Source organism: Melospiza melodia, unplaced genomic scaffold (genome assembly GCF_035770615.1).
Source record: "Melospiza melodia melodia isolate bMelMel2 unplaced genomic scaffold, bMelMel2.pri scaffold_51, whole genome shotgun sequence".
In the NCBI taxonomy this organism is placed as follows: domain Eukaryota; kingdom Metazoa; phylum Chordata; class Aves; order Passeriformes; family Passerellidae; genus Melospiza; species Melospiza melodia.
In genome coordinates this window covers 4144627-4150475 of record NW_026948797.1, presented here as the reverse complement: position 1 = coordinate 4150475, position 5849 = coordinate 4144627, and positions in this window count along the sequence as shown.

The following is a 5849-nucleotide window of genomic DNA, read 5'->3' as shown; positions in this document are numbered from 1 at the left end:
TCATACATGGTGTGTAGAGTAGGTATGTGCTTGTTCATCTCCATGTGTGCTCAGGGTCTGCCTTCATTTCTGGTTTTAGACCTGAGATTTCCAATGTCTGTCAGCTGTCTGTAGGATCTGTGGGCACATGCAGCTGTATTTACTGGCAGGTCAGGTATGTGGCACTCATCTTTGAGTGTGGTGCCTTTATAATGCAATGTGCAAATGCAGAAACTGAGACACTGATGATGTTATTTGCCAGAGTCCCAATCTCTGCCCAAGCTGTAATTCAACACTGCAAATTATTCTGTAGACCGAGCCTGTGTTTTCTGTTTCCTGCTGAGTGCTTCAACTGCTGGTGTTGCTTTTTTGAACAGGAGCACCTGACTCTTTTACCTTTATGACTTGTGCATTTATGATTTGAAAGAAGCTCTTAATTTAATTTTCTAGTAAAAGGGCCTAAAATCAAAGGTGGACATTTTAGAAGTGTTAAGTAGAACACTTAATGAAATTTTTATTTTAGGCTTTTATTTTAGTGAGCAGGTCTGAGGCCAGAAATTGGTGCCACAGTAAGTGCCTTTCTGTGCTGGTACTCTCCTGCTCTTCTTGTACTTGTATGTTCCTCTGGACACAGTGGGATGTGTTGTCATTTCCTGGGACTTCTGTTGAAGGCAACTGGTTTTCTTTTCAAGGTGATTCCTATGTTTCCCCTCATGACTTCCCCAGGTGACCAACCTCTGGTCCAAGGTGGTCTACTCTGCTGTTGTCACTCTGGGAGAGCTCTTTGTGACCTTGAAGAAGGACATGGACTCTGAGGTGGATGAGGTTGCTCGGATCCTTCTCCAGATGGTGTCCAGCTCCCCAGAATTTGTTCAGAAAGCAGCCAGTCAGACCCTGGGGGTCCTGGTGGAGAATGTGACTCCTGCACGAGCAATGACTGCTCTCATGGACATGGGAGTCAAGTAGGTTCTTCTTTTTTTAGTGATATTCTTCACCTTCGTGTGTGTGGGAGGGAGAAGGGGTGAGACAGAGAATGGGAATGCTGGGAGGGAAGGGTCCTGTATCCTGCATCTTCTGTGAACTCAGTGACTTGATTCTCCAACCAACCTCACTTCTTTCCTCTTGTCACCTATTTCTGCCCTCCTGCAGCCAATCAGTTCTCAGAATCACAGAAGTGCAGAATATGGGGAGTTGGAAGGGGCCCATCAGGACCATGGAGTCCAGCTCCTGGCCTTGCCCAGAACAGCCCAAGGGTCACACCAAGTGCCTGAGATTGCTGTCCAAATGCTCCTTCAACCCTGTCAGGCTTGGTGCTGTGACCACTGCCCTGGGGAGCCTGTTCCAGTGCCCAACCACCCTCTGGGTGAAAACCCCTTTTTCCTGATATCCAAACTAAAGCTCCTCTGACTCAGCTTCCTGCTGCTTCCTGGAGTTCTCCCAGTCTGTCAGAGTTTCCTAGATGTGATGATCAGTGGGGAAGGGAAAGTGCCTGCAAAGGCCAAGTATAGAGCCTTGTGCTTTTGTGGGAAGAGGGACAATTGAAATTGCAGCTGTGAGCAGTGTTTGGTATTTCACAGTGTTAACCACAGAGGCCCTGGGAAAACCATGTCTCCTCATGATGCCATTAACTTGAGAAATGAGGAGGGTCCTTGCTGGGGCATGGAGCACATGGGGGACAATCTGCTGGGTGTTGCACAGCCTGCAAAGCAGGTGCAGCTCCTGCCAAAGGAGTCTTGTATGACTGTCCTGGCCTTAGAGCTCTACTTTCTATTCAAACTGATGTTTCACGTTAGCCTTGAGATGATGAATCACTTTACAGGCACCTTCACAGGCTGACTGCCATGGGACAGTTGGAGCAAATGTTGCCTTAAATGTTGGTGCTGGGCCTGATAGTTCCCAAGAGACACTCTCTAGAACAGGACAGCCTGGCTAACCTGCCTGGCACCCTTTCCTCAGCTTTGCAATAGGGTAAAACAGTCAGATGGATCCATTGCCAAGCCCCACAGAAGAAACAAGCTGCATTGCTGGATATTCTGCAGCTTCACGGCCCAGCAACGCTTTTTCCCTGCATTTGTTGTTTTCCAAAGGTCTGCAGATTTGGGGATAAATGGGTGGAAAGAGCCTCAATCCTGCTGCAGCTCTGTGTACTGGGTGCTCTCTGATGGGTCAGAATGAATTGTCCTTAATCTCTATGTAATTAATTCATATGTAATGTATTTCTTTAATCTTTCCCTGAGTAAATACTGTGAAAGAAACCGAGTATCAGACAGTGCAGGGAGACTGAATTCCTCCCTCTCCCGTGCCGGCAGGCCTAGTGTGCAATGCTACCTTTGTGTTTAGCTGAGGACAGAGCCTTGTGCAGGTGTCTGAAGGTGCAGGGAGAGCCCAGGCTCCTTCCCCCAGCAAGGGCAGGGAGCGGCTCTGGCCAAGGCCGGCGCTGCCGCTGCTCCTTGTCCCTGTGCCCAGGGTTTGCTCTCTCCTCCCCAGCAGCCGCCACGCCCCGGTGCGCGAGTGTGCGGCCCAACTCCTCCTGTCCCTGGTGGAGAGAATTGGAGTCACCCAGCTCGCAGGCACACCCAGGGCTGAGAGGCTGCCACACGTGGCAGGGAAGCTTGCTCAGGACTGTCACAAGGACACAATGTAATGATCTTCATTTCACCTCCCAAAACAGGAAAAACATTTTGTGTCTGCCTATAAAGTTGAAACCACACAAGAATGGAAACTAAAGGGAATATGAAGTTACCTCACAGTGTGAATAAGGGTCACAGAATCATGGAATATGCTGAGTTTGAAGGGACCCATTAGGGTCATCGAGTCCATCTCCTGGCCATGTGCAGTGACCCCAAGAGTCACTCCATGTGCTTGAGAGCATTGTCCAAACTCTTCTTGAGCTCTGTCAGCCTTGGCACTGTGACCATTGCTCTGGGTGGCCTGGGCAAATGGCTGTACTGGGAAACCTGAGGTTGGCCAGCAAAAAAGGAGCATTGCCAACTTTTTGCTGTGGCTTGAAGGATTCTTTACTGAGATCAAAAGAGTTCAGATCAGCCAGTCCAACAGTTTTGATTTGCCTTAGGTGCACAAGAGAAAGCCAAAGTGTTGGCTAACCTTCATCACTGAAGGATCCCAAACATGCATTTCTCATTAACTTCAGACTTTCCTAGAAATATTTCAGGGGTCTTTAGCCAACATATTCAGTCTTTTTTAACCTGTTCTGCAGATTTCTAGAATGCTGTTATCTGTGGCTCAGTGAGCTCCACATTTCTTCTTGAAGAAAACTGTGGTTTCCTAGTGGCAAAATCAACCAAAATCCCCTTTCTTTGATGATGAAATTCCCATGAATAGCTGCCAAGAACACCAGATCAACTAGCTGTCCCTGTGCATACACATAGCATAGAATATTCAAGAGGAGCACAAGAGGAGCATGAGGTGATTTGTCCTGGCTTCCCTGCCAGTTAAAGAAAGGCAAATTATTGTGCAGTGGCAGCAGGACACTGCTAATAGGTTCTGACAACAAAGCATATGTGTTTTGCTTGCTCCCTGGGATCCTTTGATGCCACAGAAGCACACCCTCAGTTTCAGAGTGAAATGATATTTTTCTGTTGTCCCACATTCTCCTCTTGCCTCTTGTGTAAATCTCCCTCTTTGCGAGTAGGTAATGCCTTCTAGTGCAGGGATTGCACCTGATGAGTTTAAGGTGCACTCTCCCTTTGTTTGTTCACTTTTCTCCTTCCTTCCTTCCTTCCTTCCTTCCTTCCTTCCTTCCTTCCTTCCTTCCTTCCTTCCTTCCTTCCTTCCTTCCTTCCTTCCTTCCTTCCTTCCTTCCTTCCTTCCTTCCTTCCTTCCTTCCTTCCTTCCTTCCTTCCTTCCTTCCTTCCTTCCTTCCTTCCTTCCTTCCTTCCTTCCTTCCTTCCTTCCTTCCTTCCTTCCTTCCTTCCTTCCTTCCTTCCTTCCTTCCTTCCTTCCTTCCTTCCTTCCTTCCTTCCTTCCTTCCTTCCTTCCTTCCTTCCTTCCTTCCTTCCTTCCTTCCTTCCTTCCTTCCTTCCTTCCTTCCTTCCTTCCCTCCCTCCCTCCCTCCCTCCCTCCCTCCCCCAATATGGACAGGAGATGGTGAAGATGTTGCTCAATCATCAACTATTTAAAATGCATCTGGAACAATGTCTTTCCCCCCATTACCTGGAAGATATTCTGACAAGAATTAAGAAGAAAGTAAGTGCTTGGCAGGAGAAATGTCTCCTTTGTGCAAATATTACCACTGCTAATATGAGATCAAACATACCAAATCTGTCTTAAGCTCATTCCTCTTCTGCTGAATCATTTTGCTCCTGGGAATGAGCTCTTAATCCTCAGCCAATTCATCTGTAGACCACAAAGGAACTGATATTATTAGGAAAAAGTGGGGTTTTGAATATTTTCAATATCAGTCACAAAGAGGAAAGGGAAAGAGGAGAAAATGGGTTAACATTTAAGCGTAAGCCCCCACCATGCTCTCCCTACTCTGCCCCCTGTAAAGCAATTAAGTGAGAATTGTGCTTCTGAAGACAACAGTCTTTGCAAAGGACACTGGAAGTAGTAGTACCAAGAAAATTTCCAAATTTACAGCAGATGTCCAGGTCAATCCTAGTTCCTACAATGACGGTCTGCCTTTTGGGAATATTGCCCTGCTGTCAAGCCCTGTGGAGCTGGAAGAAGCTTGGCGAATTCAGCAGCATCCACTGGAAAATCCTTTGTTTGTTTGAGGGGGAGGATTTTATTTTTTTATCAACATTTTAGAAGGGAGCCTGCCTTTGTACAGGCACAGGGAGAGTGAGTGTTGAACCAAATCAACTTCCAACACAATGGGCCAACCCCCAAAGAATCCAGTGATTTCTGCTGCTTTCTTCACAAACACTCATTGCCTGCAAATTTGCATTATTCCCATTTCTGCTCAAGACTAAGGAATTTGGGATTTTAGATTGCTGCTCAGACTGGTAACACCCATAACCTGCCTTGGGTATTGAAAACAAAGAGTTGGCATCACTGAATCTCTGGTCTGTTTCCATCTGTAAGTTAGGAAGTGTTTCCCTAAGCCTTGGTAGCAGTGATCCTGGTTCTAACTTGTGTTCTCAACAGGGAATTTCCTGGTTTATATTCTAAAGATTGATGGGGTTTCTCTATGTCTTTGTAGGGGATGGAAAACCAGAAGGCTGAAGGCCCATCTTTCAAGGAGCCGGTGAAGGAGAGAAACAATGGCTCAAAGGAGCCCCAGGCCACATTGTCTTCGAGCAAACGGTACTGAGCACTTTTGTCAGATGTGACAAAGCACATGACAAGCTTTACATGCCTCTTCCTCAGGAAAATCTTTCTGGCAGAGATGACCAATGCCACAGATTGTTTCCTTTCCCTACAAATGCTCTAGGATAAAAAAATGTCTACTTCTGCATTGTGCTGACCACAACTTCTCTGGAGGGCTTTCCACAAAAATGGAGAGACAAAAAGACACCCATTGGTGGCAGCTCAGACGATCCAGTGCAGTGGCAAGGGCAGTGTTGTCGAGGCTGTGAGAGGGTCAAGTCTCTGCTGCCTGACTTGGGACAAGTAAATTCGACCAGGGCTTTTTTTTCATCTTAGTGGAGTCTTTTTCAGATGGGTGTTGTGATGAGAAATCTCAGTCCGGAAGCAAGATGGCATTCCACAAAGATGCAGTTCTCATCCATGTGCTTTGGCCTGGCTGAATCATGGTTTTCTTACCCTCAAACAGAACCAAGCTTGAGTAGCAAGGAGCAAGACAATTCCTGAACAACTTCAGTCAACAGGTGTCTGAATGTGGACTTTTTGTTTTGATATTCTTTTCCTTCATGTAATTTGCTTGATGGACAGCATGTTTGGTTTAT